This window comes from Nicotiana tabacum, chromosome 5 (genome assembly GCF_000715075.1).
Source record: "Nicotiana tabacum cultivar K326 chromosome 5, ASM71507v2, whole genome shotgun sequence".
Lineage (NCBI taxonomy): Eukaryota > Viridiplantae > Streptophyta > Magnoliopsida > Solanales > Solanaceae > Nicotiana > Nicotiana tabacum.
The window spans coordinates 28011751-28039590 of record NC_134084.1 but is presented as its reverse complement, the minus strand read 5'-3'; the positions used below and the strand labels follow the sequence as shown (position 1 = coordinate 28039590).

At 37.5% G+C, this 27840-nt stretch overlaps 1 non-coding gene and 1 pseudogene across 1 annotated transcript; both read right to left on the bottom strand.

Annotated features, from left to right (window-relative positions):
- Nucleotides 1–4230: 4230 nt before the first annotated feature.
- LOC107802314 (cis-abienol synthase, chloroplastic-like) lies at nucleotides 4231–26295 on the bottom strand (annotated as a pseudogene).
- Nucleotides 11950–12056, bottom strand: LOC142181368 (small nucleolar RNA R71). The gene has a single exon (XR_012710036.1). It is a non-coding gene; the product is annotated as a small nucleolar RNA R71 (small nucleolar RNA).
- Nucleotides 26296–27840: the final 1545 nt, after the last annotated feature.

The window sequence follows — 27840 nt, the reverse complement described above, 5'->3', positions numbered from 1 at the left end:
TTCATGATTGAAAACCCTTTTAAACTTTTAAATCACTTTATTATTAATTTTAAAGGGGCTATTGTGGTAGAAAAAAAGGGCGTGACAATGATTTGTATGTCTTGATTTTGCATAATAATGACTTGAGTTGAGTGGCTTAGTTGAGATTCGATCAACTAACGGGTTAAGCTCTTTAGGTGCCCGTTGCGACGTTCTCGGATTCTCACCTTTGTCACTTAAAATGGTTAACCAATGCACATTAGTCATCGAAGTTTCGGGTGAACAGCAAACCTAACATTGAACTCCTCAACTGATGCATTGGGACTCTCTCTAAACTAAACACTCCCAACGGATATATTCTCACAAAACATCTCAACAGTACGCTCCACCCCATGGAGCCCTCAGGTCGTGGCCATCCGGCGCATCTGGATCATCAACACGATCCTCCTAATGAAGCGAAACACACCCAAGGAACTGTACAAGCAAAAAAGCTATATGCCGCTACTGTGGCGACAACACAAAACTCAGCTCCGACCCTAAGTCGACAAGAACAAGAAGCCGTAATTGCAAGGCGAACCACTCACAATGGGATGTCGGCTGTAATTTTCAAAGCAAAAGACTACTATGGTGTGATGGCGGAAACGTGCAAACGAACTTTGGTTGGAAGATTTCTGAAAACTAGGCCCCAAATTGATACAATTAGGGCTCAATTCTTAGAGAAAATTGCTCTTAAAGGAACAGTCAAGATAGGGGTCTATGACAACTACAATGTATTCTTGGATTTTACAAATGATGAAGATTTCGATTTTATAAGGTTCAAGAGAGTGGTGGAAATCAGAGGCTCTCAAATGTGGATACATAAATGGACTCCGGATTTTAAACTAGATGAAGATTTGCCGATTGCTACAGTTTGGGCATTGTTTCCGGAACTTCCATTCCACATGCACACTTGGCATTATGCCAAACAAGTCTTTGGACCAGCAGGAACACCTTTGGAATTGGATATTGCTACAAGAACCAAAACTAGACCAAGTATGGCCGATGTTCGAGTATAAGTTGATCTACTTAAACCACTACATACTTCCGTCTATGTGGGGGCTGAAGATGAGAGCATACCACTAAATGGATATTTTCAAGAGATTGAATGGGAAAATATCCCTAAATAATGTAAGCACTACATAAAATTAGGACATTCCATTATTAATTGCTGGGTAGTCGAAAAAATGAAGCAAGAGGAAAGCAAGGAGAAAAAGAATAAAACAGGGGAATCAAGTAAAGGGAAACAAACTGAGGAGATAAACAATAAGGTGGATACAAAAAAATGAAGTTAATGAAAAGGAGAATTGGCAAGTCCCAAACACGAAAAGAAACATGAAAAAGAAACAGGACAAAAGTACAGAAGGAAAGCAAACTGTGAACAGAGAAGATAATGAACAGAAGGATGAGGTGATGAATGATGGTGCACATGAAAATAGGAAGACACAGGCTCCAAACAACATTGATGATCAGGAGGAAAAAGTGAACCTTGTCCCTGACAATGCTAAGAAAGAAGTCAGAAAGAAAAAGGTGAAAACGATGCCAAAAAAGAAAAGCTCGGTGGTGTTCAAGCCATCATTGAAAAAGAACAAGAAGAACATGTCCAAGGCAGTTACAAGAAATAAACCAAATGCTTTAGATACTGTAATTGAAGATAGTCTTAAGGAATCAGGGGGGATTTTGGGAACAACAAAAAGGAGGATATTGAGAACAATAAGAAGACGACTTCTAAGGTTTGTTCTGATACCATTGAGAAGGTCGATGAGAACAATCCTAAAGAAGCAGGGGATAGCAACTACAACAAAAGAGAGGGAGACAAACACCTAGAAGAAGAAAAGGTGGGAACCAACACTATGGTTTCTAGTCAAGACCCAGTGAGTGTTAACATGAGAGATCAAAAGAAGAACATCAATCAAAAGGTCTCTAACACCCGATCAGAGTCGTTTAAAATCATTTTGGAATTCAAGCAGTGGTGGATCTTAGCGGCTACAACCTTGATGACCAGAGAATAAAAGGCAATAGCAGGACTATCGAGGAAGGGACCGAGAATGTTAGTGTCAGTCAACAGTGCAGAACCTTTTAACAAACAACCTGACGACCCTTCTGAATCTCACTTAAAGGAGATATCCAACAAACAGGGAAAATCTCCGGTTAAAAGAGGCAGAGGCAGAAACATGAAAACGGGAAAAAACAAAGAAAAAATGCATCCTTCCTCGAGGGAAGGGAGTCAAAGTTGATTTACTCCCTTACATATTCCATGATTAGTACAATCATATGGAATATAAGGGGAGTGAGGTCTAAGAAGGCCTTAACTAGAAAGAAATTTGTGCAATACAAGATGAAGTCGCAGATTATCTGGAACACCAACTCTGCAATTAATAGGAAATATCCCTCTCTTACAACTCAAAATAATTGGTATAGAAACTGTGAGATGACCGAGCGACTGAAACCTATACCAATATGGAGAAGTGTGCTATGGGAGATGCCTCGTCAAGGGAAATTAAAATTGAACACCGACAGGAGCTTTAACCGGCAGAATGGGAAAACAGGAGGAGTTCTGAGAACTGAGGAATGAGGTTTTGTCATGGCCTTCTCGATACCCATTGACTGTAGTAGTAGCAATAGGGCAAAACTAAAGGCCATTAAATTTGGATGTGAATGGTGTATAAACAAAGGAATTACCAACTTCATGGTCGAAATCGACTCTATGGTGATTCATGACATGCTGTGAAACAAAAATTTGGACAACAACATTCTAAGAAAGGAAAATTTGGACAACAACATTCTAAGAAAGGAGATTGAAGACCTCATTAATATGCTAGAAAAGGCTAATGCATCTGTCAACCATTGCTTTCGTGAAGCAAATCAGGTGGCAGATTGGTTTGCCAAAATGACTATTACATCCACTGAAGGCACCATTCACACTAATTTCCAGCAAGCTGCCAAGGGTCCTTTCTTCATGGATATGTGGCAAGTTCCATCATTTAGAATTAGATATGAAAAATCGATTTTTTTTGGTAAGTTAACTCTGCGCATATTGAGAGAAAAAGGTCTAACAACTGTATTTTTGCCTATAGACTCTTCCTCTTTTACAGTAGAAAAGGCATCCAAGAGGTAAGGTTTTATGTCCCCCTCCTTATTGTTATATGATAATCAAAGTAGGGATTTAACCATAACCCCCCCCCCCCCCCGCCCCCCCCCCCAAACACCAAAGGAGGTGAAACCCTAGGTGGTTGGCTTTAATTAAAAAAATGCACTTTAGTAAAAATATCTACGGTAAGTAGGTTTTCGTCATTGTAACATGGTACATATTGTGCATCAATGTATAACAACGACAACAAACTCAGGGTAATCACACAAATGGGCAGGGACATACGCAGGATTTTTCATTAGTGGTGTCGACATTTAAAGTAGATAAAGAAACAAATATAGTAACGACATCATATTTAAAAAATAATTACCTTACTACAACTCTTCTCGCCGAGTTTTCATATTTTGGAAGGTATTCATAATAACCGAATTAGCAATAAGACTAAATACATCCTTTTTTATATAAGGCACCAAACAAATACTCAAAAACTCATCATCCATTCGACTCCGCAAATCGGTATTAATCAACTTCATTGTCGAAAAAGCTCTCTCAACTGTAGCAGTAGCAACCGCCGAAAAAGCTCTCATTGAGTAATTGTATCCTACAATGCATCTGACTCTAATTAATATAAAAAGTACGGTGCTTCTGGAAAAAGAGAAACTTGTTGCTCAAAAATTTAAAGCAAACGTGTTGCTCTAAAATTTAAAGAAAAGGAACGAAGCTGCTGAGCTTCGAACTCCCGACCCCTACCTTAGGTTTAAGGTAATTAACCAGTGAACCAATTAGCTTGCTTTGAGTAAGTTGTGTCATTTTATTTTACTTGTACACGTTTGTTCTTTAGCAGATTATTGCTATATATATCTTTAATAAAAAAATTCGACGAAGCGGTGTCCGCTTTAACCAGGGTAAATCCGCCCCTGAAAATGGGGTCTGGGGAGGGTAAATATTATGTAGGCGGACCTTACTCCACCTTGAAGGTAGAAAGGTTATTTCCGATAGACCCTCGGCTCAGGAAAGATGAAAAGAAAAGCAATAGCATCAAGCAGTAAATGTGCATCAATTTATAAAAAGTACGATTGGCCATACATCCGATAAATTCACAGTCTAGTTTCAAAGAGTTAATGTTGTAAAATATTTAAGGCATATTATGGGGAATATTAATTGAGTGATTTGTAAATTACATCGTTAATATGGTTCTTCAATTCCTCTGGGAAGCGATATTCATCGCCATGTGTATATATAGAATAAGCCGCTTTGACTGTCTTCCAAAAAAAACCCTTGCACACTTGTGGCAATTGGCTTTCTTTATTTTGTAGAACCATCCCTAGCAACTCTCTTCTCTTATTTTCAACCATTTCCTTTATCTGCCTTATAGCCTCTTCTTCAGAGATAGTTCCCTGAGTTTGTGTTATTAATATTGATACCATATTTGCTGAACTTTTTGCTTGTTCTCTCTGCAGGAGAACACAAAATAAAGAGGATCAATGTTAATTATATACTTGTATGTCTACCAGAATAGAAGAAAAAAAAGCATACAATAGACCCAATGTGATCTGATCCTTCCGTAAACTTAGTAAGCGTTTGGACATAAAAATTACTATAATTTTAGAAAAAAAGTAATATTTGGAGTTAAGTTGAAAAATAGTATTTGGAATTTGGAATTATGTTTGAACATGCATTTCACTCGAATATGTTGCAGTTTTGTGAATGGGAAAAAAGTTTTTTAAAAGTTTTGAAAAAGTGGCCAAAACCATATTTTTTGTTTTTGGTTTTTGAAAAACTTATTTTCAAAAATTTTCAAAAACTTACAAAATTTAATGGGCAAATACATTTTTTAAAATGAACCACCAACACATTGCTTTATCAATTATCAATCTAGCCGGACAAGGCTTTGCTTTTGTGTCACTTCTCACTTTCACATGTAAACTTTAGTAATTTTGGAATAAAATTTGATATGAAGTTAGTGTTTCGAAAAAAGAATTTTTATGTAAAATCTTATCTAAGTTCAATATATTGAAAAAAGATCGTCAAAATCAATAGCCAACATTTCATAAAATATCTTTACGAAGATAACATAAGTTTGCCTTGGGATAAAGTGAGAATTTGATGTTAATTTTGTCCAAGTGATTTTTTTTTATCAGTGCGTCACCTCCCTTGTCACTTAAACGAATAGCCAGAGAAGGGGCCTGCTCGAAACCTCGTTGTCGGCTCTGTACTGAAAAGGCCGGCCATGAAGGGACATCACGACTATCCGAGTTTTATATGATCCTACTTACGAGGCCCACGACTTTCTTGATCGCCTCATTCTTCAACCACGGATTAAAACGTGGATAAAGTCTTTCCGATGATAGCGTATATTACGCTAGAGGTCAGCTAATGAAAGTCATCTAGCTCATCAAACTCAATAGACTACTGATGCTTATTATGTTCCCAATCTATAAAAGAAAAGTTGAAATCCCCGGAAAAAAATGAAGAAGATTCGCCAAACGGAGAATAAGCTGTAAATCTTAGTTCTCAAGCGAATGCTGATTATCCAACGTCACACAACAATCTTCTCAACGAGCAAAAAAAAATAACTTAGTCTTAGAAGGAATTAATATTACCTTGTAACTGTATATGTCATTCACAATCGGCCCACCGCAGCTGTACAATTGCATAAGGCACTGGCCTCAGAACTTTCTATGACATCCTTGGACAGTTTTGGTCCAAGAAGATATAGTGATGTGAGAACAAAACAAGGAACACCAATAGTTACACATGCAACAGACAAGTATTCCTCTATGCTTGGCGTAGTTGTCTTAATTTTCCAAAGGTCCAATTCCACCAGCATACACTTCAACATATCAATCCACTATAACAAGATTTATTTCAAGTGAACCGAAAAGAAAGAAATATAAGCATGAAAAAAAATTGATTTAGAGAATATATAATTTAATGTACTTTTTTCATACCAAGTTAACAAGGTGATCTTTGACACATCGACCTTGCTTAGTTTCTGCCTTTGCCGCGATTTCCTCTACCGTTTTGTAAAGTGCCAAAAAGAAAATTCTGACCCTTTCTGAACGGAATCCGATGGTTGAGTAGTCATCCCACCTACAATAGAAAAAGTTAACATAATCTGTAGGAGAGTCTGAGAATCCAATCCAAAATTTCAAGGTAATCGATGGAGCAGCCTGTTAGGTGTTTGCCATAATTTTCTTATCATATTTGGTTTTCTTATTTGTTGAAGGAAAGGGCAATATAATTACCTTAATTGAGTTTTCCTTTTTGTAGAAGGAAATTATAATTCTCCTATACTTGGCTAGTCCTTTTTCTTGTAGAAAAAGTTTGGAGTTCTATAAATTGAAGATTCGTCCTTCTCATTCAGTAACATCCACAATGTAGCCATAGGGGCTTGAGAGTAGTGTTTAGGGGGAGAACTTTACGGGACAAGTGTTAGTGTGTCACTTGTGTTTGCCTTTTCGTGAGATTGTTCTCTTGATATTTTGTACTCTATTTTTTATAGTAGATTGCCCATCTCCGCCGTGGACGTAGGTCAGTTGACCGAACCACGTTAAATATTTGTGTCTCTTTTGGTAGATTTCTCTTTTGTTGTCTGATTTATCGTCGTTGAAGGTTTGTTTTGCTAGCTTCTGCATGACACTTGCTTTTTACGGTCCTAACAAATGGTATCAGAGCGAGGTTCAAGACAGGTTCATCTTGGCGGGTTCAGTTCTAGCCGCAACATATTTGACAATAATCGTGATTTTTGTCTGAGAAATTTGATCGGTGTGCTACGCACGTTGAGACAAACTTTGTGGTGGAAATTTGGAGATGCGACCTGTTGAAGTCTATGTGAAGAAGGTGGATCAAGTTTATTTTGTCAGAAAATTCTGGCCAAGGGGGAGAATTGTTAGGTGTTTGCCATAATTTTCTTACCATATTTGGTTTTCCTATTTGTTGAAGGAAAGTGCAATATAATTATCTTAATTGGGTTTTCCTTTTTGTAGAAGGAAATTATAATTCTCCTATACTTGACTAGTCCTTTTTCTTGTAGGAAAAACTTTGGAGTTCTATAAATTGAAGATCCGTCATTCTCATTCAGTACTATCCACAATGTAGCCATAGGGGCTTGAGAGTAGTGTTTAGGGGGAGAACTTTACGGAACAAGTGTTAGTGTGTCACTTGTGTTTGTCTCTTCGTCAGAGGTTGCTCTCTCGATATTGGTGTACTCTATTTTATATAGTGGATTGCTCATCTCCGCCGTAGACGTAGGTCAGTTGACCGAACCACGTTAAATGTTTGTCTCTTTTGGTAGATTTCTCTTTTGTTGTCTGATTTATCGTCGTTGAAGTTTTGCTTTGCTAGCTTCCGCATGACACCTGATTTTTACGGTCCTAACACAGCCAAGGACCATTAATTATACTCTTTTGGAAACTATTGCATAACCGATAAGGGACAAGTGTAACATTCTCTAACACTCTCTTGCAACATAACCTGTTCTACGGTTTGTTTCTGTTTTGGTTATTACTTTTAAGTAAAAAATGAAGAGTCTCAACAAATTGTGACTTTGAATAGTTAGATAGATTAAACTCAACATGGTAATTGATAAGTTTGGGTTGGAGCAATATGTTAGTGGCTTAATGGTCTGGACTAAAAAAGAAAGAAGTACAAATTAAGCAGATCTATGGGCTGAGTTGAGAGACCTAAGCCTTGAGCGATAGAGTATGAAGAATGAAACAGATTATGCAAACAGGTTTATCAAAATTTAGCTCCGATACCATATGAAAGAATATTAGTATGAATCCAAAATCGTAAAGTTATGCATGGAGTAGCCTAGGATTATTTGAACCCTTTTGAAAGCCCTTACAAAACTGATGAGGGACAAGTGTAACATTCTCTATCATAAACTCAAGTGCCTCTAAAAAAATGGGAGTTGAACTATATAGGTAGAATGATTTTGTTGATATGTTATAAGAACAGAGAAAACAATACCTCTCTACTAATTCGATGATGTTCTGCAGTTCTTCTTTGCAAACAAAACAATCGAAGAAATCATCCACCACCGTTACGATTATGATGTACTTCACATATGCTAGACGAGCATCAGCATATTCAGGTTCGAAGAGTATGGCAGCAATTAAGAAGTAACTAGTGTATAAGTAATGTTGTGAAAATCCTATTTGTTCCAGGTTGCAATCTTTGAACCACCTACATTCATATACATATATTAATCAACAAAAATGAAGCAGTGTTTAAGAATGACAAGCTCTAATCAAGCTAACCAGTTTAAATACCTTTCATCTGTTGAAGTTCTTCTTTGTGTTGGGCTTGGCACAAGTTAAAATCGTGTGATGAGAACTTTAGCAAGTCTATGTAGTCAATGTTGGAAGACCTAAAAAGGAGAAAGAGAGAGAGCACATAATAGTATGATCAAGTTTTAAGGACTTCCAACTTCGATAGAAAATGTACCACTACATTTTATTTAAATGATATCTACAGGTAAGCCTCCATGTGAGATTTATAATCTTGAAACAATACAGATTACCTGCAATAATTGGCAAACGTAACCTTCTGAAGGTGCATATTATCTAAAATCTTAGAATAATAGTGCCAGAATTATACCTGTAAGCTGCTTTTAAGATTTTAAAATTGTCCATTTTGTATGACTCGATGTATCGTCTAGTTTCCACTCGATCAAATGTGCCATAAAACTTCCTCATAGCAAATTCCATCTGATATTTCATCGACTAGCTAGTAATGGAATATCATAAAATTGAAAATTACAACGTAAGTTTAATTATATACAAGTGATACCTCCTTTGACCTATCAACGATGTACTTGTCTACGAGTTTTTGCTCCATAAAATTCCTTGTCCAAGTACTAATTTTATCTAAAATGTGATCTTTCTCTTCATAAATAGCCACCTGTGAAGCTCGGTGAAGTTCCAGAATTGCAACGTGACTCATTAGTTTCCCACATGATGTTGTAAAGCAATGTTCTTGAACGACAAATCCTTCTAGTTCTTCTACAAAAAGACAAGTAACAATTTATTGGTGCGTAAGTAAAAGGCAGCTCATTGCACTAAGCTCCCGCTATGCGCGGGGTTCAGGAAAGGGCCGAATCACAAGGGTCTATTCTAAGCAGTTTTAGCCTACATTTCAGCAAGAGGTTGTTTCCACGGCTTGAACCCGTAATCTCCTGGTCACATGGCAGCAGCTTTACCAGTTACGCCAAAGCTCCCCTTCTATTATTGGTGCATAAGTAAAAATTTAATTTTCTTAGTTTTCAGTTACAAACCTGAGGAAACTTCATAGTTATTCATCCGTAAAAGTCGAAACGCCATGGCACAATGGGCAACGTTTGAAAATATTTCTTCGTTCTTTTCTTGCCAAAGCCTATATATATTCATAATTCATCATTAATATTAATAGAGGTTTTCAAAAAGATAAATTGTATAAACAATGAAGATCATTTCAAATTACCTGTATATTTCAGCTAGAACACTTTTGACTTCTGTTTTAAAATACCGATCTATTCCAAGATTTTGAAGGGCATCAACCAAGCAGATATTTGAATGTATCTTTGTAGGGTACATAGTGGGAACTATAAGAACAACGAAAACATTATATTAGTAATGTTGAAATATGTAGCTTAGACAGGTTGTGCAGCAGAATATTTAAAGGAGTACAGTTCTAGAAGGTTCATTAGTTAGTGTTAGTTATTGATCTTTGTAATTAGTTGTTAGTTAGTTACAGATTAGAAGTTAGTTTACAGTGTCTTTAAATACTCTTTGTACAACTCATGGTTGGTTAGATCAGCTGCGCGTTCAAGTTTGTGCTGCAGCCACCTGGAAAGATTATATATACCCCCTAGGTCGGGAAAAAATGATTTAGGGTCAAATTTTGGGAGTTCATTGATAATAGGCTAGATTCATGTAATTTGGCGACTGTTTATGCCCCAGCTTGACTATGTTTCACTGCTATAGGATAGTTAAATGATGATAAATTGGCTCTAATTGTGAATTTCATGTTTTGCAGGAGCGAGTTGCGCGTATGAGGACTTAGAACTGTATTTGGAGCTAAATTGAAGCAAGAAAAGTCCCTCGGAGCTGAGTACATTGAAAGAAGAGAGAAAGAAGGGCTAAAATGATGACCCGGACTAGCGCGCCCACTAGGGCGACCGTGCTAGCCCAGGAGTTCGAGGCCGAATACTAGGCCATATGCGCGGTCAGTAGTTCCAGTTCGGAAAAATATAATTCAGGAGTAAACTTAGAAGTTTGGAGGTAATTCCACTTAACCTATAAAAGATCCAGCTCACCCAAAGGGACATTATCAAGGTTTTTAGATTGAATTGGAGGCAAGAACAAATGTGAGAAGAGCAATCAACCATCAGAGTTTTTCAATCTTCTCTTTGTTATCTTTATTTGCACATTATGAATACTTTTGTGGTTTTATCTTGCTTATGATTAGCTAAATATTTAGTCTATGATTTTGATGGAACCTATTGAAGGATGAACTTCGTGTTATATTAATATAGTCTGCCCGGTTTAATCTCTATTTGTTCAACTATGTTCTTGTTGTAGTTAATTGATAGGATCATCAATTAGCTGTGCCTATTTAGTATGTATTACTCGGGAGAGAGTACATATTTAGGTAATTGTTGAACAACACCACTCCAATAACCGAGGGTTTAAAGGCGGGATTAGGGATAACAAAACCTTGAGGGCGATCTAAAGTGAGCTATATTAAAATCTAGCTAGCGTAATTCGGGAGAGTGCATCTAGTAAATTGTCGTGATTACTCGGGAGAGATTTACGATAATAAGAATGCCGATGATCGATAGAGACGATTAGGCAAATCTATGTGAAACATAACAGGAAGGGATTCCATCAATAGGGGAAATCATAACCTTAGATCCTTCTCTTAATTGTTTACAACTTAATCATAGTTAGTATTTAGTTACTTAATTGCAGTCTGTTATAGTTAGTAAAAATATCCTCAATTGTTATTCAAAACGTTTGGGAAGTTGATTACGTAGAATTTAGTGAGTCTAACAAGAGTAATTGATAGGTTAATTCCTTTTGGGTTCGACTCTGGGCTAAATACTCAGATTATATTTGCAACATCCGCTTAGTCCTTTTTATAAGGCATAGTTGGGCGTGATCAAATTTTGGCACCGTTGCCGGGGAGTTAACGGTGTTTTCAATTACAATTGAGAGAAATACAAAAATTCTTAGTGTAGTCAATTTTCTTTACTTCCAATCTATACATTGAGATTTTAACGTTTGTTGACTTGGTTGTACAGGTGCATGCCTAGAAACTCATCGAGAATTGGTGAAGTATTTGAAGTATTATCAGATCCCGAGAAAGTCTTCAAGACCTTGAATCAGGCCAACCGGAAAAACAAACAACAACAAACAACTGAACAATTCGAACCAGACATGGGGGACAACATGATAGACCCATTAGCACCAGTGGCACCTCTTGTGCCAGAGGCTGCTCTATATGACTGGGCACAACCCACATCAGAGAATTTGGCCACATCGATTTTAGTCCCGTAGATAGAGGCTGAATCATTTCAAATCACGAACAACATGCTGCACTTGTTGCAAAACAATGGATTATTTTCGGGGTCACAAATCGAAGATCCTCAACAACACTTGAAGAATTTTCTGTTAATTTGCAAAACTCAAAGGTAACCCAACGTAACTCAGGAAGCAATAAAACTGTTGTTATTTCCTTTCTCAATGACAGGAGCTTCCCAGACTTGGATAAACTCACTCCCCATTAATTCCATAATGACTTGGGAGGAGTTAGTCAAGCAATTTGTGTACAAGTTTCATCCACTCAACAAGACTTCTCAACAAATTGATGAAATTTTGAGTTTCAAACAGAAATCAATGGAGACACTACAAGAAACATGGGAACGATTCAAATGAATGTTGGTTATATGTCCGCACCACGGTATTCCAGATCAGATGTTAGGGCGGCAATTTTACATGGGTTTGGCAGATAGCGTGAAGGGTAATGTTGATACTTCAGCTGATGGAGCATTTTTGAGCAAAACATAGAGAGAAATCCAGAGTCTGCTTGACAAGATAGCACATAATTCAAGATGGACAACCAGGAATGCACCTATCACTCCAGTAGTTCACTCATTGCCCTTAGATCTATCCAACACTCTTGCTGAAAATATGGCCACATTAATGACACAGATGAGTATACTCACCAAAAAGGTGGAAGAGTCAGGGCAGAAGCACCAGATACACATTGTAGATACTACCAATGGGGGCTTATGCACATCTTGTATTAGTCAGCCAATTGGTAACCAGTGGAATGCAGAAAGTGATCAACATCACTACCCCGAGGACATGAATTATATGTCTAATTATGGAGGCCAAAGACAGGGTGGTCAAAATTGGGGCCAACAAAATCAGCCATACAAGCCAGTCCAGCCACAGCTCAACAATGGAAACATAGGAGGTATGAGACCTCACAATAATATGGTGCCTTACCAAAGGGCACATGGATTTAATAATCAAAATCAATAGCAGGGTTATCATCCTCCTCAGCATCAGCATGGTGGAAGACAAGAAGATGGGTTTGCTAGACTCGAGGCAATGATGCAGCAGGTTATTGGGTCAAATGCAAAAATGAGTGAAAGAGTAGATGCACATGAGTCAGCTATTAACAATATTGAAGTGCAGATGGGCTAGATTTTGATGTCTTTGAATAATCGTCCTCTTGGGACATTACCTACAGACACGCAGGTAAATCCAAAAGATCAAGGCCCCAAGCAGCTGATGACAGTGAGTCTACGTAATGGCAGAGACTTAGACTTGGAGCAAGAGAGGGCCCGAGAAAGAAGACAGGCCGAGACACTTGTACCAGTGCCCATTGAGTTAGATGATACAATGAAGCTGATAGAGGTGACAGTGCAGCCTGCCCAAGAAGAACATAACGCACAGATTGAGGCTGAGAAAGAAATTAAGACAACCCAGGAACCGGTAGTTGAGGTGGTGTCTGACAAAGAAAATACCCAAATCATTGGGAAGAAGAAACCTCCAGTACTATTCCCACGGAGGCTAGCCAAGTATCAGAAAGAGGAACAATACAAGAAATTCTTGGAGATTCTCAAACAAATCCAGGTAAATATTCCATTGTTGATGCGTTGAAGGAGATGCTTGGTTATGCAAAAATGATGAAGGACTTGATGTCCCAAAAATTTGATTTCCAAGACTTAGCCACAGTGACTCTTACTCAGACCTGCAGTGTTGTGGTGACTAGACCAGTTGCTGAGAAGCTGTCTAACCCGGGGAGTTTCACAATTCCCTGCACCATTGGTAACTTTGATTTTGCCAAGGCACTTTGTAATTTGGGGGTCAGCATAAATCTTATGCCCCTGGCGATTTATAAGAGGTAGGGGATTGGAAGAGCTAGACCCACATCTATGTTGTTGCAGCTAGCTGATAGGACCATGAAAAGACCTTCTGGTATCTTGGATGACGTGCTGATTTAGGTAGGAAAATTTGTGTTCCCTGCAGATTTTGTGATTCTACATTGCAATGTGGATGAAGAAATTCTCATAATTTTGGGAAGGCCGTTCTTGGCCATGGGGGAGAGCTCTCATTGATTGTGAAACTGAGGAGCTCAAGATGAGATTGAACGATGAGGAGATAACATTCAATGTGCAAAAATCTATGAGGCGACCGAGTAAATTCGCCAATTGCTCTCTTATTGATGCTGTGGATGTAATCGTAGAAGTTGATGATGAAACGTTGACTATTAAGGACCCTCTTGCTGCATGTCTGGTAAATTTAGATGAGGTGAATGGGGAAGAATTGGCAGAATGTGTGTTGGCTTTAAAGGGCAGAGGGTTTTGGGATAGAACTCTTGAATTCGAGCCCCTGCACTTAGAAAATAGAGAAACTCCTCCAGCCAAGCCATCCATAGAAGAACCACCAAAGCTGGAATTGAAGCCACTGCCCGCCCATCTCAGGTATGAGTTCCTAGGACCTAACTCCACATTACATGTTATTATCTCATCTAGTTTGTTAGATGTGCAGGCACAACAACTTTTGCAGGTACTCAAGGAGTACAAGACTGTCATTGGGTGGACCATGACACACATTAAGGAGATCATCCTGGCATATTGTATGCATAAAATTCTGTTGTAAGAGGGACACAAACCTTCCAGGGAGCACCAAAGAAGGTTGAACCCCAACATGAAGGAAGTGGTGAAGAAAGAAGTGATTAAGTGGTTGGATGCGGGAATTATTTTCCCAATCTCTAACAGCAACTGGGTCAGCCTGGTGCAATGTGTTCCTAAGAAGGGTGGCATGATGGTGGTCAAAAATGATAACAATGAGCTGATTTCTACAAGAACCGTCACAGGCTGGAGAATTTGCATAGACTACAGAAAATTAAATCTGGCCACCCGGAAAGACCACTTCCCACTTCCCTTCATTGATCAGATGCTAGACAGATTGGCAGTGAGGTCTCACTTCTATTTTCTAGATGGGTACTCAGGGTACAATCAAATCTCCATTGCATCAAAGGACAGAGAAAAAACCTCCTTCACTTGCCCATATGGCATTTATACTTTTCGGAGGATGCCCTTTGGCCTATGCAATGCACCCGCCACATTCCAAAGGTGCATGATAGCCATATTCACTGACATGGTCGAAGACATAATGGAGGTGTTCATGGATGATTTCTCAGTGGTGGGGAACTCGTTTGATGAGTGACTTATAAATCTGACTCGTGTGCTGAAAAGATGTATTGAGACTAACCTGGTACTTAATTGGGAGAAGTGCCATTTCATGGTACAAGAGGGCATAGTCTTGGGACACCCGGCATCAAGTAAGGGGATCAAGGTGGATCGTGCTAAAGTTGATGCAATAGCAAAGTTTCCACCTCCCACTTCAGTCAAGTCAATCAGGAGCTTCCTGGGGCATGATGGTTTTTACCGGAGATTCATAAGAGACTTCTCAAAAATCGCCAACCCTCTCTGTAAGTTATTAGAAAAAGATTACCCCTTCTTGTTTTCTGATGATTGCAGGGTAGCATTCGAGGAGTTGAAAAAGAGGCTAGTCACAACACCCATCATTGTCGCCCCCGACTGGGAGCAACCATTCGAACTCATGTGTGACGCCAGTGACTACGTATTGGGGACAGTGCTGGGACAACGGAAAGACAAGCTAATGCACCCAATCTACTATGCATGTAGAACGCTGAGTAGAGCCCAACTGAACTACACTATGACCGAAAAGGAGATGCTGGCTGTGGTGTTTGTATTCGCTAAGTTTGGATCATACCTAATTGGCTCTAAGGTAATTGTATATACTGATCATGCAGCTCTCAGGTACTTGATTGAGAATAAGGAGTCCAAACCGTGCCTGATTCGTTGAGTGCTATTACTACAAGAGTTCGACCTTGAAATTCGTGACCGTAAGGGCACAGAAAACCAAGTTGCTGATCATCTATCACGACTTGAAGGAGCTGAAAACTCAGTTGAGGTTAACGATATTCTAGAAACCTTTCTAGATGAGCAGCTACTCGCTACAAACCGGGTTCTACTGGCCAACAGTGTTTAAGGATGAACATCAATAGGTGAAGGGCTGTAATGAATGTCAGCGAATCGGGAACATTTTCCGTGGCCATGAGATGCCCATGAACCCAATTCAAGAGGTTGAAGTGTTCGATATTTAGGGGATAGACTTCATGGGACCCATCTTTAGCTCCTTTGGCAATAAGTACATACTTGTTGCTGTACATTACGTGTCCAAATGGCTGGAAGCTGTAGCACTTCCCACCAATGATGCCAGAGTGGTGGTGGGGTTTTTGAAGAAGAATATATTCACCCGTTTTGGGACCCCAAAAGCAATTATCAGTGAAGAAGGCACTCACTTCTGCAATCGAGCCTTTGAAAAGTTGCAAGCAAAGTACGATGTACGCTACAAGGTGACAACACTATATGATCCTCAGACCAGTGGACAGGTCGAAGTGTCTAATAGAGAGATAAAGAGTGTATTGACAAAGACTATGAATGCCACAAGAACTGATTGGGCGAAAAAGCTAGATGATGCGCTCTGGGCCTACAGAACTGCTTTTAAAACACCAATTAGTATGTCACCATATAAGTTGGTGTTCGGGAAGGCCTGCCACTTGCCAGTGGAATTAGAACATAGAGCTTGGTGGGAAATGAAACAACTAAACCTAGACATTGAGGCTGCGAGCTCAGCTAGAGTCACAGAATTGCATGAGCTCGACGAGTTCTAATATCTTGCTTTTGAGAGCACAAGGTTGTATAAGGAAAAAATGAAGAGGTTGCACGACAAGAACATTGTCGAGCGAACTTTCAACCCCGGAGACATGGTATTGCTCTATAACTCCAAATTAAGGCTATTTCCGAGTAAGCTCAAGTCACGATGGTCTGGCCCATTTTGAGTATTCGAAGTATTCCCTTCAGGGGTGGTAGAGATTGCCTCAGAGAAAGACTCTCATACATTTAGAGTCAATGGGCAGAGATTGAAACTATATATGGGCACGAATGAATCAAAGGAAGTGTCAGATATCCACCTGACTGAACCTCAGAGGTCGAGTGAGCCTTAAATGCGCTTATCTACGTCGTGCCGCAATGTTAAATCAGGAGCTGCATGAGAGGAAACCCATTGATTTGTTGTAATCATCATGCCACGACATTAACTAAGGCACTGGTTGGGAGGCAACCCAATGATAGTAGTAGTTGTTAATTTTGAGTTTGGGAAGTACTAACTAATGCAAGTGAGCTTGGGCAGGTGATAAGTCCATCGGACGCGGAGAGAACATGTGAAAAAAATGAAAAACTTCGTGCCCATGAGCGCGCCCGCGCTACCCACCGCGCTACACGCCGTGCACACAGGCAAACATTCTGCCTCAGCTCTCAAACTCTAGCGCGACCGCAGTATGACCGCTCTTGTGACCGCGCTAGTGGCTGCACATTTGGCCAAGTACACTGCCTGGACTAGCGCGACCGCGCTCGTACCGCACTATGACTCGCTAGTCCCGCCCATCTGACGCATTTTTTTCTTTTTTAACTTAATAATAGTTTTTTTATTTTAATTTTTCCTTTAGTCTAATCCCCCTATCTAATTTCCGCCCTCTTCAACCCTAGACTTCCCCCACGCTCAAAACAAAACAAAAGACCCCCCAACCCTAACCCCCTTCTTCTTCAAAATTCCATCTTCTTCAACTCCCTTATTCTTCAAATTCCCAACCCAACTTCCCAAAGTTTCAAGACACGCTCTCCCCTACTCTTCTTCACTTCTCCCCGCATTCTCTCACTACAAGTATGAGTTCTTTGTGCCATTTTTCTCTTCTTATTTTTCAAGATTTTCGTTTTTTTATGTAGTAGCTTTTTCTTTTTCTTTTCTTAGTAGAAGTTTGTAGTGTTTGTGTAATGTTTGTGGATGGTAATATTGTTGGAGTTGTATCTTAACTTAGGGGGTGTGTTTGGAAAAAAATGTGGTGTTATTGGGGTTGTAACATGTTTGGAATGGGGTGTGAGTATATAATGCCCACAAGGTGTTTGTTTAAATGCCGTAGTGAATAGAATTGAGTAATTGTGACCAACTGTGCGCGTCAAGTCTAAGTAACCGCATTGAGTTACAATTTTTTGTGGGCTGTGCTAATATTCCTTTTTCCAGATATTATGACTCCATCTAGGAAACGTCGCACCACATGTGCCTCTTCCAGTAGTCAAGATAGATCGTCCAGGGCGCGCATGTTAGCTCTTGCTCGTCCCTTTGATAGTAGCAGGTCCATCTCTGCCAAGGCTCAGGACCGCTTTGCGGATAAGGCCACTAAGAAACTGATAGCGGCAAGAGGCATAGATATAGGGTCGGTCCAGCTGGTTGCCCTCACTTGTATACTGAGCTGGTAAGGCGGGGGTTACAAATCTTCATTGACGAGTTGGCAGAGGGGAATGTGATGGTTGTCCGTGAGTTCTACGCTAATGTAAAAGAACATGTGAATGACGTAGTGACTATGCACAGAAAGGCGGTGGATGCCTCTGTTGAGGCTATACGAGGATGTACCAGCTGCCCCCTCCTATGGATCCATATGATGACTATTATGAGGGGTATGGAAGATCACACACGCAGTGGGAGAGGTTCCTTGAAACAATCTGTGTACCCGTCAAGGAAATTATCTGGATGAAGTATCGTCAGAAGTTTCACTCCTCGACGCTAACCTTTGAAGGGAAGTGCTGGTTGTATGTTATCAACAACCTCCTGATCCTGTCTTCCAACACTACGGAGGTGAATGGTCCTCGAGAGGCTCTGATCTGGTGCTTTATTAATGGTCACAACTTTGACGTGGCCAAAGTGATTCACGAGGTCTGTTGTCTGGTGAAAAGGTATGGGTTCTTCTTCCCTTCCTTGGTTACTCGACTTTTCCAGGCAGCTCGGGTCCCGGAAAATCTAGATGTTGATGGAAGAGTACAAAAAGACCATAAGTTCCAACCAGATAAGGTCACTACGTGTAAGGAGCCAGTGGCAGCAAGTGGTGATGATAGTGGTGAATCTGATAACTCTGAGGAAGAGGAGGCTGAGCAGGAGGATGTGAGGGCCGAGCCACAAGCCCATGAGCAAATTGCAGCAGCTACAACGCCATCTGGGACTGCAGCACCATCTGGAGCTGCTCGGGTTACCCTGTTCACAACTTTGGAGCAGGAGGTGCTGGATTGTATACATCGGTCGCTGACTTGGGTAAACGTGTTGACGCGGTAGCTGCCCAGCAGGTGAAATCGGAGAAGAAAATATTGGGCTGGTTGAGAGCTCTGGGTCGTGCTTGCAATTTGAACCCAGACACAGTCTCCGATCAAGAGTGATCTTTTAGGGAAGTTCCTTTACCTCACTGTTCTTTATTTTTTATGCCATGAGGACATGTCTTCTTTTTAAGTGTGGGGTGGGGATACTTTAATATATGTATGTATATGTAACAATTTGACTGTTTGATGTTTTTTTTATTTTTTCTTGATTGTTTTTGGTTGTCAAATTAGGTAAGTTTAAAGTAGGTAAGTTGACTTGTCTCGACGACAGATCTCTTTCAACGGGGTTCTTGAGAGTCTAAGCCGACGTGAAAAAAAAAGAATATAAGGACTCTTCCTAATAACGGATCTTTTAGACAGTTTTCTTGAGGGAAGTAAGTCTAAGGTAGTGTAGTAACTCCCCCTTGGTTTTTCTTTGGGCCACGGTTCTTTTCCAAGGGTTTTGCTTGAACTGAGTATAGTTAGTTTTTGTTTATTTTGTTTTTAGTTTTTAGTTAGTATTGATGGGCTACGAGCTAAAATAGGAAAAGGAACCCTTGGCGTTGATATACCTGAACACAGTAAACACTAGAGTGTAACGCTTAGTCTCAGTGGTTGATTCTTCCTAGAGTGCCTTAAATTGTATGTTTATAACTAACTTGAATACTCAAATGAGAGTATCTTGATAATCCAATCTAGAGTGAGTCATGTGCCATGTGTGTGTGAGTTGTACTGTATTCTATGCTCTACATTTGATGCCTAGAACTTGCCTCGTGTGTTTGCAAAGCAAAATAGTAGCTTTATTCAGTTTTAGAAGTGATATAGACATTTCTTTGTTAAGCCAGATATATAAAGTAGACCCACCTAAATATAATACATCATAGTCAACCCCGTTGAGCCTATAAGCCTGTTTCTTTGGTAACCACATTACGAACCTTACCCAATCGTTTGAATGGCCATCTGTTTGAACCCCTTTACCTCCCATGAACACTTGAATGGTCTTGAAATATGCAAAAGCTAAAGTGTGTGGTGGTGGTTTGGTTTTTGAGTAGAACCGATGAAATAGAGGAAAGGTGTAGTTTTTGGAAAAGTAAAAGAATAAGCACCACTTTAAAAAAAAGAGAATGTGTAAATGTAGTAGTTGATAAGTGGTGACTTGATACAATTTCACCTAATGGAGTGGGATGTTATAAATAAAAATGCGGTGGAATGTCTGGTTGACATAAGTATGGTTTTGAAGGTTAATGTGATTGTATTAAAAGTGCTTAGGGAGGTTAGTCGCTATATCCAAATATATCCTACCCGTCCCTTAGCGTACATTACAACCAAATGAATAACTAATTGATCTTAAACTGAATGGGCTCGATTAGTAGAGTAGTACACTACGGGCAAGACTATGGTGCATCTTTGTGGCATGTGAATGTTCTTTTTTAGAGTGAGCGAATTTGGTCTATCTAAGTTCCTAATTGTGCTTAATATTATTATTTGTGGAACTACTCTCTTGTATGATGTGAGGGCATGTGATTCACCAAGGAAAGGTAAGTCCTGACTTCTGTATAGAGTAACTTGAGTAAGTATGAATATTGCTTGGCACGTGAGAGTCAACTTTTGAGGCAAAGATTGTTCACTACTAGACGTAATTTTGGTGATTTGTTCTTGGTGTGGTGCGTGAAGGGAAAAGCTTAGTGAATGAACCTTTATAGAGTGTGGTGGATTGATCGAGGACTAGCAATGATTTAAGTGTGGGGTGTTGATAATATGCTAGATTCATGTAATTTGGCGATTATTTATGCCCCAGCTTGACTATGTTTCACTATTATAGGATAGTTAAATGATGATAAATTGGCTCTAATTGTGAATTTGATGTTTTGCAGGAGTGAGTTGCGCGTATGAGGTTAGAACTGTATTTGGAGCTAAATTGAAGTATGGGAAGCCCCTCAGAGCTGAGTACGTTGAAAGAAGAGAGAAAGAAGGGCTGAAATGATGACCCAGACTAGCGCGCCCACTAGCGCGACCGTGCTAGCCCAGGAGTTCGAGGAAGAATACTACGCCATATGCGCGGTCAGTAGCGCGCCCACTAGCGCAACCACGCTAGTCCAATTCGGAAAAATATAATTCAGGGGTAAACTTGGAAGTTCTGGGCTAATTTCACTTAACCTATAAAAGGTCCAGCTCGCCCAAAGGAACATTATCAAGGTTTTTAGATTGAATTGGGGGCAAGAACAAGTGTGAGAAGAACAATCAACCATTAGAGTTTTTCAATCTTCTCTTTGTTATATTTATTTGCACATTATGAATACTTTTGTGGTTTTATCTTGCTTTGCTATGAGTAGCTAAATATTTAGTCTAGAATTTTGATGGAACCTATTGAAGGATGAACTTCGTGTTATGTTAATATAGTTTGCCTGGTTTAATCTTTATTTGTTCAACTATATTCTTGTTGTCGTTAATTGATAGGATCCTCAATTAGCTGTGCCTATTTAGTATGTATTACTCGGGAGAGAGTGCATATTTAGGTTATTGTTGAACAACACCACTCCAAAAGTATATGAGGGATCAATAACCGAGGGTTTAAAGGTGGGATTAGGGATAACGAAGCCTTGGAGGCGATCTAAAGTGAGCTGTATTAAAAGCCAGCTAGTGTAACTCGGGAGAGTACGTCTAGTAAATTGTCGTGATTACTTGGGAGATATTTACGGTAATAAGAGTGCTCATGATCGATAGAGACGGTTAGGCAAATCTATGTGAAACATAACAGGAAGGAATTCCATCAATAGGGGAAATCATAACCTTAGATCCTTCTCTTAGTTTTTTACAACTTAATCATAGTTAGTCTTTAGTTACTTAATTGCAGTTAGTTATAGTTAGCAAAAATATCCTCAATTGTTATTCAAAACGTTTGGGAAATTGATTACGTAGAATTTAGTGAGTCTAACAAGAGTAATTGATAGGTTAATTCCTTGTAGGTTCGGCTCTGGGCTAAATACTCAGATTACATTTGCAACATCCGCTTAGCCCTTTTTATAAGGCATAGTTGGGTGTGATCATTCATTAGGACTTTTGGAGAGAATTTCGACCAAAGCTTCATTCGGGTTATACAAGGCGAGTTTTTATCGATGTTTTGTGTTCATTAAAGTTGATTAATACTAGTATTAACATTAAAGCATCCTTTAGTTTGCCAAATTTTATTAAATCAACCAAAAATACCAAAAGAGAGATTTTTTAGGATTTGCTTATAAAGGTAATTTTTACTTCTTGATCCTTATTTATGAAGTATAAATAAGCGTTTTAATGTTATTTATGAGCTGAAGTAGTAGTTAGAAGGGTGAAAGAGATGAACCCTACTATCCTAACTTTGACATTGAAAAGTTTATTAATAGGAAAGATGAATAGTGTTGGACTTCTTTGAACGATATCATTTTGAACTTTTAATGAAATGACTAGATTCCATAACACATTTAATAGATGAATTGGAGTTAAAATTCAAGGATTGATGTTCAATGGTGAACTAAGAATTTTTGTGAAAGTCATGTGAAGTTGGACCTAAGTGATACTCCCTCCGTTCCAATTTATGTGAACTTGTTTGACTGGGCACGGAGTTTAAGAAAAAATGAAGACTTTTGGAATTTGTGGTTCTAAACAAGTTAAAAAGGGGCGAAGAGTATTTGTGTGATCATAAAAGTTTCTCATTAAGGGTAGGATTGTAAGTTTAAGCTAAATTGTTTCCAAATTTAGAAAGGGGTCATTCTTTTTGGAACGGACCAAAAAGGAAATAAGTTCACATAAATTGGAACTGAGGGAGTACGTACTAATTAATTGGTATTGTTGCGATGCATTATTGACATATGAACTCATATATGTAGATATTCACTTGTTGACGACGTTTGAGCTTTTAAAATAAATTGGAGCATCGTAGTACTATGTTAGAGCTTGGACTTGAGAGGTAAATTTATTAGACTAACTCTTTTTGGGGATTCTCTCTAAAGCATGATTTGACTCTATATGTGATTTGTTCGTAGATGTACATTCGTACTTGTGTGGACAAGCGGTAAGGATGTCACAAGCGCTAAATTAACATACTAACATAAATTTTCTTATCAATAAAAGTTCTTTATATTTTCTACTATCCTAAAACTAATAGTTTCCTATGAAACATATAGTAAACATATATTAACATAATTAACATAACTAAAACTTAACCCCAACGATTTCTAAGAAGAGAAATGAAAAGTAATTTCCTAATTAGGCAGATAATCTTGAAGTGCTAAGATGATCGTATTAGTGCATACCCCAATTCTCATGCAGTTTCAAGATTGAGTTCAAGTACCCAAAGCATTTCTCATCGTGCTGATGGAAAATCAAAGCAGCTGCAGTAGTGGCTGGTGAATCAAATAACGATCCGTTGTGTCTCTGATGAAGCATTATCATCTCTTTCCAATGACATAATTCACCGAGCCCTTCAGCAAAATATTCAACATTTGCCATATTCCCCTCGAATCCCTTCTTTAGGGCTCTAATGGTTAAAAGATGGCCCAACAAAGATGAGTTTAGTGATGTAAGATATTTATTAGTATGGTGTAATTAAGTTGAAGCTAGAGTATCAAAATCAAATACATACTAAGTCAAATTGCTGTATCATCTCTCTTTCTCTCTCCTTTTTTTTTTAATTTTTTTTTTATTTATAATTTGTTGGCGTGCATTTGGAGGGGGTGCGTGTTGCAGTCATATTTTCATTAGATTAGCAAAAAAAAAAAAATCATTAGAAGTGAAACTTTTGTACTCTACGAATTTAAAACTATTTTCTTGCTTTATCATTCAGAATCCGACTATGGGTTGGTTTATAAAAAATTATAGATATTTGTGTGGCTATAAATTTTTTTTATTAAGGATAAAACAAGAAGTTTAAGTTAAAATCTTTTCAAATTTAGAAAGTCGCTATTCTTTTTAAAACGGACTAAAAAGAAAATCTTGCTCTATAAATTGAAAAAGAGGGTGTAATTATTTACTTATGAGTAATTTCAAATTTCATGTTGCTTTGTACTGTTTGGACGGATGAGTAGCTGTGTAAACTTCTTTCTTTGAAAAAATTATTAACTATAATATATTTACCTCTCCTACCGTCTATGATATTTCCTTTCATGCCTATATCCATTCATTTTTTCTAATTCTGGCGATTTACCTTTCCAATTTCAACCAAGTTTTTTTGATATTTCTCTTGGTCATGTTTGATTATTGATTTATTTTATTTTATTAATATATGCATCTTATTAGATTACTCTTAGGCCTTTATTAAAATTTGGCATTGTTTTATAATTAAGAAACATTGCATGAAGGGGACATGCGCAATACTGCAAACTAATAAATTCCATAATTTGTAAAATGACCATTTAATAAAGAAGCATACCTTTCAATTGTTAATTCGCGTTCACAGATCATCATATTTACAAGGTTAGGATCCAAAGGTAGATCCAAATTCAGTTTCTCTGCATACTTGATCATGCTGGGAAATATAATTTCAAATCCTAAAAGTAAAATCTGATCCTCGTTATCAACTGCCCAACCATGCGTTTGAATAAAGTCAAGGCCTGAAAGAAAATGAATGAACTATTCAAGCAATAATACTACAAAAGGCAAACTCCTTTGCTCACTCTTTCTTGAACCAAGTCAATGGCATTACTTGAGTTTGCTCATCATCTAGATAATTGACAATAATAACATGTAACAATGTTTACACCAAACTAATGAATGTAAGCTATGTATCTTTGATCCATACATTATTATTTGACCATAGTTAGGTTATATATATATATATATATATATATATATATATATATATATATATATATATATATATATATATATATTGTTTCTAAGTTCCTTAGTTCTGAATCTTTCATTTGATTTGATATACTCATTGGATGCAGGAAGTATATATCTTTCCTTCTCATAGTTTAGTTTTTGCTTCCCCCGTAATTCAATCTTTTTAATTGAAGCCATAGGGGGTTTGGCATTAACCCCTACTTTATATATTAAAAACAAAATTTATTAGTACATAGAAGGAGACTAAAACCAAAACCTTCGAATAAGATAACTGATGTGTGAACAATTAAAATTAGAATACTCTGATACAGAAAATATTACTATCTCTTCTCCATTCAAATGATGTTATTTCTTTAAGTCTATTCCACAATGAGTGATACGTTATATATTTGAACGAAATTGAACTTTGAATTTCTTGTTTTGTAACCCAATAAATGTCATTGCATATTTAAGAATTACAAATTCAAGGGGATAAAAATCGTTCTTCTTTAAACTCGGTGTCATTTACCTCTTTGGACTTGGTTATTGTGACACTATGGAGAAAAAATTAAAATATTTGTTCCCATGCAGATGACATTATTTCTTTAAGTCTGTTTCAAAATGAATAAGTGTTTGTACAATGTTTAGTTTTAAACTACTTGTTTTATCACCCAATAAATGTAGTGACATATTTAATATTAGACGAAAAGAAAAACAATGGTTCTTCTTTAAACTCTACGTCATTTACCTCTTTGGACTTTGTTATCTCCAATTCTCCATTTGCGAAGGGCAAGCAAACATGCTAGAGTGGAAGAAAGGGAGTCCTTGACAAGCAATGGATGGCTAGGATTTAGGCCCCAAGATCCATCTTCTTTTTGATTTTCAAGAATCCAATCCAAGCACTGAGGAAAACATGGTTGGTTCATAGAATATCTTGAAGGGACCATAGCTACCCATGCTGTATCATAGGAAGAAGGAGATAGCTCAATTTTTCCAAATGTTTCCCTTATTCTCTCCTTTGCCTCTTCCTGCAACAACTACTGTTTTACTAAGGGACATTTACACAAAATAACCTTTTCTAAGGTCACTATTTACATTCTGTCTCAATTACTTCAATGGGCGAATTTGCCCGCAGATAGAACAGGAAAGGGTCATACAGTGCAAATAATCCTTTTAATTTAATAATATGAAAATGGAACAGAAAAGCCTCTTAGCTTACCATTGATGAAGCAGTACTGTGGCTGCATCTTACTCTACATGGTTTGTGGCAAATTGCATCTTCTTCGAACAAGGAAACATTGAAAAAAAGAGATTGAAATTAGTTAAAAAAAGAATTGAATGATACTTATCTTCTTGTAGCGTATAGTAATCAAAATTATGTGTCTTACTAGTCACTGAACCTAATTTGATATTTCCCAGCTTATGATCAGGAAGTGGTATGATTTTGCTTCTCAGTCCAAGTATCATTCTAAGCGGAAAACCCGGTTTTTCTTTCTTCTTTTTTTTGTGGGAGGGGAGAGAAAAATGTAGAGATATAGAGAGCACAGAATAGTATATAAATGTTGAACTATTTGTAGATTGAATCAAGACAGATCAACAATAAAGAATTCTAATCCCCTTTGTTCTACTTTGTATCACAATAATTTTTTAATCCGTTGAAAGAATAACTTCTTAAATTTATAAATAGTTTAATTTAAACTTTCTATGTTATTCTTAGTAATAAGATTTTGTAATCTAACAAATGTTATATCATCTTTAAACCATAAGTGTCAGAAGTTAAAAAAATTCCTTTCGTTCTTAATAGGAACAATTATAAAGTCAAACATCTCTATAACAGTCTTGTTTGTTCCGATATTTTTTGGCTGTTATCAAGGGTGACCTTTCTATAAAGCAAGTAAAACAACCGCTTTAGGCCCCATATTTATAGGGCCCCCATTTTTTTGTTACACATAATAGACTATGTATAAGTTTAAAAAAAGAATTATGTAAAATGAAAAAGTTTGATTTCTTTCTTTAACAAATATACTGCTATGATTTCTACCTAGAAAATTGCACTTGAAATGAATATCGAACCCGAATTTCATAAGAAACGTATGATATATAAGAAATAACAATTTAATGCGAATGTTGATAATTAAATCTAAAAATCTTTCGAAAAGTTCTTTAAAGTTGATTACTTTTATACATAATAGACAAGATTATTTTTCACTTCAAAATAGATTTAAAAAATTCGAAGCATATGAAAATATTTTTGGTTTTCTATTTGGCAGTAAAAACTAAGATCACTAGATGTTAAATTTTTTAAAAAGTATTACCTTAATCTTGAATATTCCATAAAGCGTAATAATCAATTCGATATTGATAGTTTAGATTTATTTTCTGAATTAAAAATATTAAGAAAAATTAGTACAATTAGAAGATGACAGTTTCATTGATAAACTTAATCAAATAAAAAGATTTAATTCTTTTCCAAGTGCCTAAATTGCTTATGGAATAATATTCATAACTTATGTTACCGTTGCTTCAACGGAAAGAAATTTTCAAAATTAAAATTGATAAAATCTTACTTAAGAATAATAACGTCACAGGAAAGGTTAAATGGATTAACTATATTGTCAATTGAGAAATACTTATTAAGAGTTATTGATTATAAGAAAATTATTAATAACTTTGTATCTAAGAAAAGCTAAAAAAAAAAATAGACTTCAAATAAATAAAAAAAAAAAAATTAAAAATTAAGGCCTCTTATAAAGTTTGGCTTTAAGCCACAAAATTCGTCGGACCGTCGCTGACTGTTATAGTGAAGTATTGTTATAGAGGACATATATTATGACATAACATAAAACTCAATTTCGAGAAAAACATGATTTTTATAGTTAATTACTATTATACACGAATGTTGTTATAGAGATGTCTCCTGTATATGTGTTGTCAAGGGTCCTACCACTACCATCACGTACATGAAGACTTTACTCCAAAATGGGCTGAATTCCGCCAAACTCGATAAAGGGGTTAGGGCAGGGGCGGATTTCGTCGAAATGTTTTATTAAATATATATATAGCAGTAATCTGCTAAAGAAAATACGTGTACAAATAAAATAAAATGACATCACTTACTCAAAGCAAGCTAATTGGTTCACTGGTTAGTTACTTGAAATGTGAG